We start from the raw sequence: 15,636 nt of genomic DNA, 5'->3' as shown, positions 1-15,636 counted from the left end.
AAGTTGTTAAGTATGACAGAGTTGAATCAGTAGAAAGAAATTCATCAAAGTGGAAAACAATGTTACAATGAAACAACTAATATTACACCTTTTTAGCATACACTTTGAATATGCTTATGGTCCCCCAGAAATCATTGTTTAATGTAAATAATTTACTAAAAAACAATAAACATATTTTCAGAAACAATCCAAGTATTTTCAGGACTAACTGCTCCTACCACAGTGCTCAGGTTTCTGATGCAAAGAGGATCCCTACAGTTGCATGTAAGGTCCACACCAAAATGTCCCACTCAAACCAGTCCTTGGAATAGCTTTGCAGCAAAAATATATTCCTTTGTCTACAAGATCTTTGTTGCTCTCCAAACGCAGGAGAAAGCTCCACAAAAGCTGACTGGAGAAATGTCAAACAATATAGAGTCATATTGGTTTCCTTCCAGTCATAGAACAGATTCTCCTGTTCTCAGGACCTTCTTCATTCTCCAGTAATGACAGTGCCATTTCAAAGGAAATTGTGTACCTAGTAAGGAAGGGTCTGGCATAAGGTTGCTGAAACAGTTTGTGTCCGTTTTTGATGGAGACAATAATGTTTTCATTTATAATTCCAGCCACTTGCAAAGACTGGAAGTCCTCTATATAGTGCCCCAGGAGACCCCACATCATGGAAGGCTCTCATACTTCAGTTTTTGGGATCTGTTTTTCAGTAGATCACAGAGAGTGCTGCAAAAATGTGGACTGAAATGAGGGAACTTTTTTATGAACTCTACCCATGTATAATTTTATGAATACTTCCAGTCCAGAGATTGTAGAACACAACTGAATTTAGAGATGGATTTTAGAGCAAAAACCTACTGTTTGTCATTGCTTCAGGAAACAACTGAGGCCCAAACCTTGCTTTGTAAACAAACTAGCCTGTATAGTCTTAGGAAATATTTCTGAGTCTATATTTTGTATAGGAATGGTTCCATGTCATTTGTGTTTAATCTGTCCTTTTTAGCTCTATGTTATCTACCAATGTCTTGGTTATCCATATATGTGCTGTATGATGACAAGAAACTAAGGGTACATTTAGGCTTGCTTGTTTACAAGTTGGTTCTTTCCTCTTCATGCAACCTCCATCAATCATTTCAGGTGACCCATGCCTTTTTGTATTTCCTGTGCTCTACTTTGAATTGTAAGCGATCTTGAAACTAATTTTCATGGGTCATAGTTGTTGGTCTCATGTAGCCTTTGGGACATAAATAACAATAACAATATGTTTACAGAAAGCCAATAAACTAGTGGGAAATAGCATCTGTGCTGGAGCCACGGGTTTGATGAGTAAGTTAGTATGGCTTTGTTTGTCACAATTCGTTTATTGATTAATTTGTTTTTTGATTAATGGTTTTTTAGACCTTGAAAAATGCATTCATCAACACACACTTGCTCAAACTCTAGTCACGAATACCTGTATCTCCAATCACAAAAGACAGTTCACAAGCCATGTAAAATATTTTTCACTCACCACACAAAGCACCAGAAGAAGTGCTTGTTCAAAAATATTGATTAAGACTACAGGAAGAAGACAACAGAGATTCTCAGAAAATGGGTTAATGGTTATGTTTGATAAAATAATCAGGGTTGAGCCCCAGTTGTTGAGATCCAGACAACAACCATAAGCCAGTGAAAGGAAATGTGAGCCAGACTCATGGATAATGGGGAATGCTGACTCCAACATCAGATGCTCACAAGAGGGAATCTGCTAGTGGAGAAGCAACCTGTGGGGAAGAGTTAATTCCCTTGCTTTTAGGACAGATCAAAATGCTTTAGCGATTGTTGATGGGTCTCCTAAGCCCTTCAACCCCATACTTTGGTAGAAGAAGGTATTGAACATATCATTGCATGAACCATAGGCTGAGTGGAAACTGGTAAGTACAAGAATTAGCACTGTCACACTAACAAATTCACTCTCTCTGAACTATAGTACCCTTAACCCATAGCTTAAATCACTACACCAATGGCAACCTATTCACATAAGTATGCTACCAGATGTCTTTCACAATTAACTACATTTGATATGTAATCACATTTCACTATTGCCTCACTCTGTCTCACCATTCTCCTTAACACAACTCACATTTTAAACACAAACAGGTATGACCTTAATTTTGGATGACAAATCACACCCTTCCCAATGTAACAGCAACATCTAGCAAAGCTACTCATCCCACTGAATGCCTCACCCACTCTATTTAGATGGCACATACTAGGAGTCCTATTTAGGTGGTGGTTCACCTCACTCTTGCACTACACAACGTTGTGCAAGAGTGATTCAAACCATAAGCACAGCAGGCTCCTCCTTGTGCTTTGTCCATCCCCTGGTCACTTTTCACTTTGATTTCAAGATGGAAGAATCATTCTCTTTGACTCCTGGATATTCTTTTTGATTTAAGGACTGGGGCCCACATTACAACTTTGGAGGTCCATTGACTGCCAAAGCCAAACCTTCCAGACATCCGCCATATTACAAGTGGTGGCTGCTTTCCACCATTATTGAGACGGAAAGTAGCCATCATTCGTTCTGGTGGTTGGCGGTGCAGAGGCTGTTCCCTCACAGTCACCACCACGCCAGCATGACTCCAACCGACGTATTACGAGCTGTAATACGGATCAGCGGTGTCCTGCTGCATGGTGGTGGTGGAGAGTGAAGACCGCCAGGACCCATCCCCTCCCAGATGTCCTTCTCGACTCAGAAGGTAAGTGGGCATCCTAAAGGGGATGGGGTCTGTGTGTTTGGGTGCGTGTCTGTGGAGGGGGGTGGTGAATGCATGCGTGTATGTGAATGAATGTGAGTCAGTGTGTTTGTGTATGTGTGAGTGTACGGGGGTATCTGAGTAGATGCATGCAAGTGCGTGGGGGTGTCTGAGTGGATACATGCGAGTGAGTGGGGATGTCTGAGTAGATGTATGCAAGTGCTGCATGTGTGTGTCTATGAATGCATGCGTGCATGAAGGGGGTTTGTGAGTGTGTGGATGGGTGGGGACATGTGTGTATATGTGTATGTGTGTGCCGATGACAGGTATGGAGATTCCTGTCACCGGGTGCGAGACCGCCAGGGTATTAATGGCGGGGTGACCCCCACAGAAAGCCTGGCGGTTTGCAACCTCATAATCCGGACAGCGGCCTGAGGCCTGCCACCAAATTGGAGGAGTACACTGCTGGCCACGGTGGTGTGAACGGACCGGCGGGCCGGGCGGAGTTGTGGAGGTTTGGCTTCAGCCAAACCCCTCAACTCGTAATACGGCGGTCTTCATCACCAGCTCCGTGGTGGTGAGATCACCATGGCGAGGCTAACGCTAAACAAATGAGGGGCTTTGTTTTTATGAATCCTCACACTAATAATTTATAAAACTACATTTAAAAAGGGGGGTGTTATTAGTTTGCTTGGGCATGCACCCATATTTCTTTAAACTTTAATTTGATTTAAAAATGTATAGTGCTGGGGGGTGGCCTGAAGTTTAGGTATGGGCCTAGTTATTATTTATTTAGCATTTCATTGATTTTTCACCTTTTGTAAAGGACAATTGTTGCACAACTCCGTACCTATTTTCATTTGCAATATTATTTTGGTATGTGTCCTAGATATTCAAAGGGACATTAAGTCAGTCACCCTAGGCCAGTACAAGCATCATCAGTGCATGAAATAAATGTTTCAGTGGTATATGTTTTTAAAACTTTGTTTAGGGCAGGAATGTCATTGGATTAATTTACATTCAACATGTTGGCTATTCTGTGCATTTATTTATTGCAAAAAGTGTATATATTGTGGGGTAATAATATTTGAAGGCATAGGAGGATGTAGTTTGACCATGTGGCTGGCTGGCAGCCATTTTGTCCATGAAGCCAGTGTCCTTTGCCATAGACTTGCATGTATTCTTTGTCTGACATGCCTCCTTGCTGTTGTTTTTTGACAATGTGGCTTCATATTGTTGTTTTTGGCCATGTGGCTGACAGGCAATGTTCCTTGCCATAGGCTTGTATGTGTTCTTTGGTCTCCATGCTTCCTCCCTGCTCCTTGTTGATGTTGTTTGACCACGTGGTTGGCTGGCAACCATTCTGTCCATCCAGGCAGTGTCCTTTGCCATAGGCCTGCATGTGTTCTTTGTTTGCCCTTCCTCTTTGCTCCTTGTTGTTGCTGTTTGCCCATGTGGCTGGAAGACATTTTGTCCATGCAGTTAGTGTCCCTTGCCATAGGCGTGACTGTGTTTTTTGTTTGACATTTCTCCTTGCTCCTTGTTGTTTTTGTTTGACCATGTGACTGGCAGCCATTTTGTGCATGCAGCCAGTGCCCCTTTGCCATAGGCTTGTGTTTGCTCTTTGTTTGCCATGCCTCCTTGCTCCTTGTTGAAGTTGTTTGTCTATGTATCTGACTGGCAGCTATTTTGTTCATGCATCCAGTGACCCTTGCTATTAACTTGCATGTTTTCTTTGCTCTCCATCCTTCCTCCTTGATGTTGTTTGACCATGTGGCTGGCTGCCAGTCATGTTGTGTGTACTCTGTGCAGCCAGTGTGTCTTTGAGTTGGCATAGGCTTACATACAGACATCGTTAATTATTGATCATTTGTTTCTATTTTTATTTTTTTCTATTTTATGTTTTAAATTTTTTCTTTAATTTTAATTTAATTTAATGCCATTTTTTAAATGAACTTTTTATTTGAATGTTTGGATTTTAGTTTTAGTTTTCTTATTGTTTTTTACTTTTTTATTTTAATTTGTAATATCTTTTTAATTTTCATTTTTATATTTTATTTTTAATTTTTTAATATTTTTCATTTTTTTACATTTGTATTTGTATTTTTAATTCTTTCATTTTTGTTTTTTATATTTTAAATATTTATTTATTTATTATTGTTTTAATTTTTATTCAATTCTGCATTTTGCCTTGATCTGTCCATCTGATTCATTCCATTCCTCCTTCCATCCATCCACTAAAGCATTTCCCCAGATCACCTTGTTGCAAAAAGTTATTTCATTCAAAGGACTATTCTATTTATCCATGCACCTCTCCCTGACTGCCCCAGGTGTGTCCTATAATAGATGTAAAAAACCAAAAACAAAGAGCTAGATCTGCCTGTTGTGATGCGGTCATTTTGCCTGCCTCCCTCCATTTTTCTAACACTTTTTTCACTGGTTTTAGGACTCTGCACGCTTTACCACCATTTACCAATGCTAAAGTGCAAGTGCTCTCTCCCATAAGCATGGTAACATTGGTTCCTACCCAATTGGCATTTTTAATTTACTTGTCAGTCCCTAGTAAAGTGCACTGAATGTGCCCAGGGCCTGCAAATTAAATGCTACTAGTGGGCCTGCAGCACTGATTGTGCCACCCACATAAGTAGCCCCTTAACCATGTCTCAGGCCTGCCATCGCAAGGCCTGTGTGCGTAGTTTCATTGCCACTTCGACTTGACAGAATGGTAATAGAAAATGCTGCTTATTGATAAAGTTGGATTTAATACTACGATTTTAGAAATTGACATTTCTCTACACAGGACACTCAGTCACATCTGCATTTATCTGCATACTGAATGGGTCTCCCTGGGCAGGAAGGGTGGAGGGGCTCTCTCCTTCAATTTCAAAGGCCAGTGGTCTGCCCTCACCCAAACAAGTGATAACCCCAGAAGGGATCCTAGCAGGCAGCACTGGGCTGAAAGGGGAATTTGTGCACTTCAAAACCACTCTTTAAAGTTTCCCCCACTTCAAAGACATTTTTGGGTATTTAAACTGTGTCTCTGAGCCCACCAAATCAGGCACTTCTGGATCAATACCTGAACTCTGTCAGAGGAACTGCCTGTCTGCCCAAATGACTCATCTGAACTGCTTTGCTGAGAAGGACTGCTGCCCTGCTTGTTGCCCTGCTGCTTTCTGGCCTCTGACTGTGCTGGAAGGACTCTGCCTTCCCCTAAACATGCTTTCCAAGGGCTTGGATAAAGTTTGTTTCCTGGTCTGAAGTCTCAGGGACAGCAAAGACTTCATCTACTAGCTTTTAGCTAGTTTTCAGACTTCAGCTATGCTTGGAACAACTTCAGAGATGCCAGCACAGACGTCAGCACCAACGCCACAGTCTGTTCCAACCCAGTGGGCCTCACTAAACACAATGAACGCGGCCTGCAACATACGCCTGATACTGCTGTGATGCCACTGAAGTCCTGTAGTGTTATTGAAACGCTGTGAAGTTGACATGTCACATCTTGACAGACTCAATTCATCCACCCCGCCGGGTCACAAGGAACCGATGTATCACCACTGACGCCACAGCAGCTTCACCTCCAACCAGATGAAACCAAGGCACCCATGACCACCTACATCCAGGTCTTCTTCAGGCATTGGCAGTGGCCCAATAAGAAAGTACTGCTCCCCAGTTTGGGAGATTTTTACGATTAGCAAACAGGAGGAGAACATTGCCATTTGCTCCTTTTGCCACACAAATGTTCTTCAAGGTAACCATGTTTCACATTATGGTACTGAAGGCCCGACAACCCACGTGAAAAAACATCACACCATTCGGTGGGAGCGGCACCTTAAACAAATAGCTCAACATGGTTGCGGTTAAGGTGAGGAGAGGTGGGAAACTTCAAATACACCTGGAACAATCAAAGTGGAAGGTGAGGAAGAAAAGGGTGACATTATCCTCATGCAAAGCAGTCCTGTCCTCCTCAGCAACCTCACAATGGCACAGGAAGACTCAGAGTCAGATAGAGACACCACAGCATATGGTGACTGCAGCACCAAGACATGCATTGAGTGTACCACCGTCTACATCTGAAAAGTCGTCTGCATCAGTGGCCCCAGAAAAGAAGAAAATCCAGGCTACAATAACCGGCATGTTTATGCAGGAGGGGCCATATGACCGCAATCATCCAATGGCACGTTTCTTCAATGGCAAGCTGGCCCTGGATCTCCTCTCTTTTTCTTTTGTGGAAGGAGTAGGATTCTTAGAGTTTGTGGCAGCCCTCTGCATGAAATGGAAGGTTCTCAGCCAGACCTTTTTTGCTAGAGTTGCTATTCCAGCACTGCATCAGGATGTGCTGAAATTGGTTGGACAAGCTGTGCAGCAAGGTGTTGTCCACTCTATTCAGCTGATGACAGACGTGGACCAGCAGTCAGACGACTGATTTCATGTGCATCACTGCACACTAGATGTCTTTCCTGGGGGTAAAGCAAAAGCTTTCTATAGGTTTTGTCCCTGAATACATTTTTAAGAGTGTTCTGCAGCATGCAACATTAGCCATGTTCACCATGGAGATGTCACACACTGCTGTAACCATCCTGGAGGAATTTAAGAACAAGGTGTCTGAATGGCTGCGACCCAGAGGTCTTCGAGTTAAATTTGTTGCCACAGGCAATGGCAGCAACATAGTCAAGGTCATGGCAGACGTGGCTATTTCAGGGTCCTCTGTTTGGCGAAGTGCATCAACCTGGTTGTGCAAGACGTTCTTACAAAGGAAAAGATAGTCAGCAACATACTGATCACCTGCAGACACATCTGCACTCATTCCAGCCATTCTTTTAAAGCACAGAAAAAGCTGTAGATCATTCAGCATCATAACAGAGTACCAGTTAAAGCCCTAATACAGGAGGTGCTAACACATTGAAACTCAACCTATTATATGTTGCAACTTCTGTTTGAGCAGTATAAACAGATCAATGCTTATGTCATTGTAAAAGGAGCTAATGCAATAGAGAGAGCTGTGACCATGAATGCAGACAAATGGGGCCTAGTCAAATGCCTCACATAGATGCTGCTTCATTTTGAGGTTTTCACACAATAAGTTAATAAGGAGGACAGCATAATTAGCCAAGCTATTCCGTTATTGCATCTGCTGCAGGAGATTGTAAAGAAGGTGTCGGAAGGGTTTGCATTCGGGGGAGCGAACAAAAACCCAGAAGCGCATGCCTTCGCTACTAGCCTTAGCTATCGCTTGATTTGTAACGCAAGGCTGCAAAATGACAATATCTCATCCAAAGTGCCAGCCAACTTGATCCATGCTACAAAAAATGATTTCCCCTCTCATTCCTTTTTGGGAAGGGGATGTTTCACAATAGAAAAGGTGGATTAATGAGCAAGCAGGAGAACTGAAAGAAGAACATCTGGAACTTAAGAGTCCCAGTCTGCAGTTCTGGGGTGCAGCCTTCAACTTCAGGAGATGGCAGTCTTGTCTAACATCTGCCAACCCCACCAACAAGAAAACCCATGACAACAGCAACAGAAGAATCAGACCCAACCTCTGCATTGGCTCGGTTTCTAGTGGCAGGTCTGAAGTCCACTGCAGAGGTGAAGGAAAAAGAGGTTGAGTAGGTGGCAGCACCAATGACCATTCAGAGGATGTTCCAGGAGTATTTGGATGACCCAAAAGAGGTGTATGTGGATCAAAACCCATTAGTGTATTAGTATAGGAAGATGCTCCGATGGCCAGAGCTCAGCGGGCTGGTTCTAAAGTTTCAGGCTTGTCCTTTAGCCAGCGTGTCTGCTTAACATGTGTTCAGTGATGCTGGTACAGTTGTTGCAGTAAGAAGGACCAGTCTCTCTCCTAAAAATGTGGAGAGATCGACCATGATCAAAATGAACTAGCATTTTATATGTGATTACACCATTCCTGAAACACCACAGAAGGATGAAGAGGATGATGGGTCTGAATCAAGCGTGTTAGCTGACCAACCTCTGGGTAAACTACCCGAGTTTGAGGATGAACTCTATTTCCAGGATTGAGTATGCCAGTGCCACACAGAACTTTTTCATTACTTCTCAATCAGCTTCTTTTTCTCTTTCTTTGTTGTAAAAAAAATGCTAGTGTAGTGTCAGATTTATGCTGCCCCACCATTGATTTTATAGTCACATACAAGCCCAACTTGAAGTTGGACCCATGTGAGGTAAAGAAGCTCCCACATACCCTTCAGGACATTGGAGGTGCTGCCTGCCTCCTCACATGCAATTGCCTATCCCATACATCAGCTAGCAGTGCTGCCCTAGAAGATGATTGATTAAAAGACTGCCAGTAACAATGTCTAATTCCAGTGTCTGGATACCATCAAAGAGGAGGTATTTTGTCCAACCACCGTGCTTGGATTGTAAGAGGTAAATAAGTGACTATTGCCCCAATTAGTGGTGATATATTGATTGATTCTGATTGTGAATTTGTGAGTGATAACTGACGTATGTGGTGGCTGACATGGAGGGAGAAAGTTCAACAAAACTGTTAACTTGTTTCTGATGATTTGCAATGTTTGGGGCTGATGGGTGATCATTTTTTTCCTGAAAGTGAATGGCCTTTCAAAAGTAGTGAAATTTACTTGGAGGGTCTACTCCTTTTTTCTGGTTCCTCATAACCAACCAGCCACTTTACCTATAAAAGTTCTGTGTCTCAATTTGTTCTTCAAGAGTCTGTCACTTCGCAAGTCTACCCTGCTCAGTTTGGGACTGGGAGAGAGTTACTCTGAATCTGGAGGAGCAAGATGGAAGGCCTCAGGATGGGACTACCTCAACAGCTAGACAGCAGAAATTATTTGACTTCAATGAGACCCCGTGATGATGGTGAAGACTCTGAGGTTCTGTACTCACTCAGCCCTGTGAACTGGAGAGAGGTGAGTTGATTTGGAAATGCTGCTGAGTATGTGGTTGCTGCATTGCTAGCTCAAACCTGAATCTCCTCTTCTGTTCTTGCTCTGTCTCTGAGTCTTCTGTGTATGCTCTTAAGTCCACCTGACTCCTAGTCCTCTCCTGCACCAACAAAACTTTCAAAGCTCAAGACTCCAGCTTACCTACCGGACAGGTTCAGACAGGCACCAAAGTGATGGATATTCTAGGAAGAATGGAGATGTATCACCAAATTTGGCAATATAGTGTAATTTTCCTTTTAACAATCAGAACGTGGTGGGTTACATTCAGTCATCCATACTTCAAAACTAGAAGACATCACACTTAGGATACACTATCTGGGGTCTCTCTGGGGCAAAATAGGCCAGGGCAATCATCCCCTAGTGGTCAATAATAGTTGCAGAGGGCAATAGAGCAAGGGGCTAAGTAAATGACATACATTTTTTTTCTCAGATTAAAAATAACAGGCTACAATGGAAGACAACAGATCAAACTAAAAGATTAAAACACCAAAATAAAGATTTGAGATGCAAATGAAGTAAAATAAAAAAGGGCTTAAAAAGGGCACTGTATATATATCGGTCCAGAGCTGGTCGATGCTTTGCTCTATCCTATGGAGCCGGCTTTCCAAAATATTCAACTGCTGCAGAATGTGTCTTTGAAATTCCCTGGTGGAGTGGGAGGGTGCAACAGCAGTTGCAGTCAGGGACCCTGACTGTTGGTGGTGGCACCGCAATGTAATGGCCAGGAGGCTGGGGGCTGGCATGTTCTTCTGCTGGGTTCTGGGTCCAAGGCAACTGTTTCAGCCTCTTCCTCCTCCAGGATCACCAAGCACTGGTACTCAGCTCAAATGTTCCCAGGCCTCTGATGTCCCAAACAGGCCACTATCTCCTGCCTAGTTGGTGGTGGTTGTTAGGCAGGAGTAGCTATATCCAGAAATGATAGTGAGTGGCACAGTAGCACAACATTTCTGGTCCCCTGAGGATGATGGAATATGATGTGATTATCATTTATAACTATGAGAGTCACAGGGCCAATATTTTATTTGTTTACCTATACATGCCTCACATAAAAAGTACTAACTCTTTGGTAGAAATGAATTAAGGCAGAATAAGACTAGTTTAGAAAGCTGGTGATTTTTTTTTTTCTTTTCAAGGTTTTTCTAGTAACTAATAGGAGACATTTAGTGGAAAAATAAGAAAGAATTACCTCTCATTATGATGAGTAAGACATTATGCACTATGGAATACAAGTTGATGTGCCACATTATTGGAGGCATGTTAGCCAGTACTTCAAGTATGTTGCTACTATCTCCAGCTTGGGCAGCTGTAGCTGACAATTATCTATCTTTATTTCCAGTGGCCTTGCACTTCCCCAAATGCCTTTCACTTAGTTTAGTTTCTACCCTGATTCCAAAGAGGCAGATGATTAAATTATCTACATCACAAGTCTTGTATAAAATATATAGATATTTTCCTGTCTGCCATAAATAGATACGGGGAACGATGCACTGCACCACAGGGAAAGGAATGGACTATATAGATTGAATTTGGCATGCTTGTCACAGAGTATCCCCTACACCAAAATTGATTTCAAATCAGGCACTTACTAGTCCCACTTTGTCACTGGTATCACCCACCGTTACAAATTCCTTCCAACAAATTGATTGGCTGGACAGTAAGGAACGTAAAGGACTTTGTCCTACTTTATTGCAGAGTAAGGCAGATGGATTAGGCAGGTAGGTAGATAATTCACTATAGAAGAATGGAGGGGAGTCACAGATCTATCTACGAAAGAAGAGTTACATTTTTTTGTACCCAAGCAATTATTTAATTGTCCTTTCATTCTTCCCCTATATACAGTTCACACCATAGCCACCATGATTTAAGTTTCATATTCTCTAATCCAGTCTTCCACCCAAACCCACAATCCTTTATCTATCCATTCCGTATCCACAATATCCACCCTTTATTTCAATCATCCTTTCAACCACCCATCTATTTATCCAATACCAACACTCACCCACGCATCCTTCCTTCCTTTCACTTTTTTCATTCATCCTTTTCTTTTTACCTCCGTTCTTTCCTGTTTCCATCAAGCCCTCGTTTTTTTTAAAATACATTATGTGTGCTTTTGCTGAGTTGCAGATAGAAGAGGGCATAAGTAACTGAACCACCACTGTAGCTGTAATGCAGAGGGTTCATGAATCCGATTACGAAAATAACCTTGTAGCTAGTGAATAGCAGTACTTGTCAATAAGCAAGCAATTTGATTTACCAACACCTGTCCCTGCCGCCATGTTTCCTCCTGCTCCATCTGCTCCTGCAGTGGTGGATTTGAGCTGGCTCCTCCTCAGTGGCGGCTGCCACTCAATGGGGGTGGCCGGGTGGGACAGGGGATGGGAGGGGAATACATTTATTTTTAAAAAAGCTTACCTTCGGGAGATACACGTTTGTCTTGCTAGTGATGGTATGAAAGAAGCCATGAAGAAAATGCCAAGACTAGATCAAGAAGGCACAAACTATCAGAATAAGAACGTATTAAATCTCAAGTGTAATTCTATACCAACTGTTGACTATTAAGTTTTAATGATAAAAAAAACATATGGTCTAGAGTGATCAATCGATTCTTGTACGATTCAATCAGACGATGAATGCTGAGAGGAACTCTTAGTCTGGAGCAAGTGTTGATGGCTGCCAGAGCTGAGGAATTTGTTGAGAGACAAGCTGTTGACATGGAGAAAGGAGGTGCCCAGAGTGAGTTAGTCATGGGTGTGAAAAGTAATAGTGAAACAAAAGACTGAAGGACAAAAAGGGGTTCACTATAACCCAGCGGTCGGAGCTAAGGTTGTGGCAGTGCGGTACTTACTGCCATATTATGACATTGGCGGGTTGGGTAAAGCAATCTGCCAATGCACCACTCCAACCACCATGGCAGTAGCAGCTGCCAGGCTGGAGATAACAATCTCCAGCCCGGCAGCCACCATTGTGCCGCCGCCGGTATCATGACCCTGCCTACCACTATGTTTTTTGTGGTGTTCGTAAAGCCACGAAAACCATGGCAGTCGGCACTATCAGTGACAGGGAATTCTTTCCCTGTCACTGATAGGAGGCCCCCTCCCCCACCCACCACTCCCCAGACACCCCCACCCCCTCTACATCCACGCCCTCCATACACAAACACACGCAGACACACACTCATCCACACTTACATCCACACATACATACACCCATGCATTCATTCATTCACGCACACACATCATCAAAACATACACACAGACAAGCATTCACATTTCTATACATACACGCACTCACACACATTCATACAGGCACTCGCACACATTTATACACACCGGCAAACAACACTAAACACACACTCGCATTCACGCACACACTCACACATACATGGACAGACCCCTACACACACACATAACACCCCCCTCCCCTCCCCTCCTGGAAACCCGACTTACCTGTATCCAGGTGGTCTTCTGGCAGGGGAACACCACCAGGCCGTATTATTTTTCATAATACTGCTGGTAGCGGTCTACTGGTGTGGCACTGCTGGTTGTAGCAGCACCACCTTACCGCCATCCGCCAGTATGGCCACAGCTGGATTTCCACCCTTCTTGTGGCAGAAATCTGGCTGGAGTCAGATTATGGTAGACAGATGTTAGCCGCGGCGATGGTCTTTTGGCGGTCGTCGCTGCGGAGGTAGGTGGTTTTTACCTCCATTGTCATATAGGGGACCAAATTGTTGTCTACATACAAAATGAAGTTGTATTTCAGGTGTAGATTTGCGTTTCCCCACAAAGGAAGTTTTCCTGTCATTGATCAAATATGCAAAGGCTGGGGTAAAGAGAATTATTTTGTGACAATTTGCAAAGTGAAGGAAAAAGTAGGTGCATGATTGCACAAATCCAAAATAGCACCTGGAACATTCCAGAAGCAACATTCCACCAATGTCCACAAGTCCAAGTGATGATATCAGTTGTGGCAAATGGATACTAAATGAAGTCAATCCCATCTCAATAATCATAAAACAGTTCTTCAGCCTCAATAATTAGTGAAAGTGATTAAAGTGATTGTGCCATGTCAATGCTTACCTGAGAAAAATCTGTACATGTTGGACTGGTCGCCTGCGAGGAGAAAAGTCAGTCAAATAAAAGTTGACATGACAAAGCAGCAAAATCGTACAAACACTGTCCAAAGATTACATTGAAAATAAATGGATGTCCAGTATCTTTTATTATCAGTAGTGGTGCCTCACTAAATACAATGCCTGAAGAAAAGTACAATAAACTGTCTCCGTTACCGAGATTTATGTGGTCAAAGCTGAAAGTGTACACTTGGGCCACATCAACACCCATGAAGTGCAAAGATTTGTTAATAGTGACAGTAAGACATAAGAAAACAATTATATAAGGACCGATCCAAGAGCTTCAAGGTATTGCCTGCCTGCTCAGTTTCAAAACAGCTTCTGACATAGGACTGATTTCAGTGAATTACATCATGAAAGGTCATCTCAAAATAGTTAGTTAATTCCCTTCATTATTTCATGGGTTAGGAGAGTTAAAGGATACAAAAGTAAAACCGCATAATAAAGAGGATGTCTGTCCTGTTGCTCAGAGATGTAGATGAGTTGCTTTCCATTTACAAGAAGCTGTTGAAAAAGGAGTTGAATCATTATATAAGCCTGACATTACTGAACATTCCACTGGTCCAATGCCATGGCTTTCTCTCACAGTAGTAGAGCCTAAAAAGCTGTACGCATATGTGTTGTCACAAGCTAAACAAACAAAGTGATCACACAATTGAATGGTGCCAAAGTATTTTCCAAACTTGATTTGAATAAAGGTTATCATCAGTTAAAACTTGAAGAAAGCTGACGATGTATTGAAATCTTTCTACACAAGTTAGTTTGTTTAGATACAAGAGACGGTGGTGGTCATCAAAAAAACACCATGTTGGCGGTTATCTGACCTCCATATTAAGAATTACACTGTGAAGTCTGCCAAAAAGCAGCCACATTTCCAAAACCGCCAGGGCACTGGAGGATGGAAAAGAGGAGGTTCCACCACCAGCACTGTCAGTCTGACAAAAATCATCCCATCGGATTATGATCCACAAATCACAACAGCGGTTCTTCCATGGTGGAAAAACATTGGCAGTGTGAACCGCAGCAGTCTCAACTCCCATCACACTAAACACAACACCACATTGGATAGTTTGAGTACATCACACCTGACACACATCTACACTCCTGACATACCTACACACTCTACTGTTAAACACACCGCTATACAACCCACAATTGTTTGCAACTAGAACGTCACTCACAGCCAGACACCAGCAAAAATAAAAAGAACTAGCTAAAGAAACAATAGGCACTAATACACTTTCACTCAGCACTCATCCCACATTTGCACAACATACACAACAAACAAATTTTCAACCCACACAATACACAACAACCGTCACCCACTCACATCACAGAACCCACACCTCATCACTAACATATTTTCTTCCTTTTCACACTACCTCACTGTCTCTACCACCACTATGATGTCCCCACAAAAACACCCACATTTCACAAATGAGGAGTTGAGGGTCATGGTGGACAAAATTGTCAGGGTAGAACCACACCTGTTCGGAGCACAGGTCCAGCAAACGTCAATAGCCAAGAAAGTGGAGTTGTGGCAAAGAATAGTCGACAGAGTTAATTCTGTAGACAGCTATCAACGCATAAGGGAGAACATCAGGAAGAGGTAAAACAACCTCAGGGGGAAGGTATGTTCCATGGCATCCAGGCACCAGCTGGCCGTACTGAAGAATGGTAGTGGGCCTCCATCTCCTCCCCCCTAATTTCACATCTTGGGAGGAGAAGGTCTTGGACATACTGCATCCTGAGGGCCTGACAGGAATACCTGGGGGAGTGGAGTTGGGTGAGTCATCACAACATTCATGTCACTCAATTGTCAGGTATTGCATGCCACCTCAACAACTTA

Source organism: Pleurodeles waltl, chromosome 4_1 (genome assembly GCF_031143425.1).
Source record: "Pleurodeles waltl isolate 20211129_DDA chromosome 4_1, aPleWal1.hap1.20221129, whole genome shotgun sequence".
Lineage (NCBI taxonomy): Eukaryota > Metazoa > Chordata > Amphibia > Caudata > Salamandridae > Pleurodeles > Pleurodeles waltl.
Note: the sequence above shows the minus strand (reverse complement) of the source record.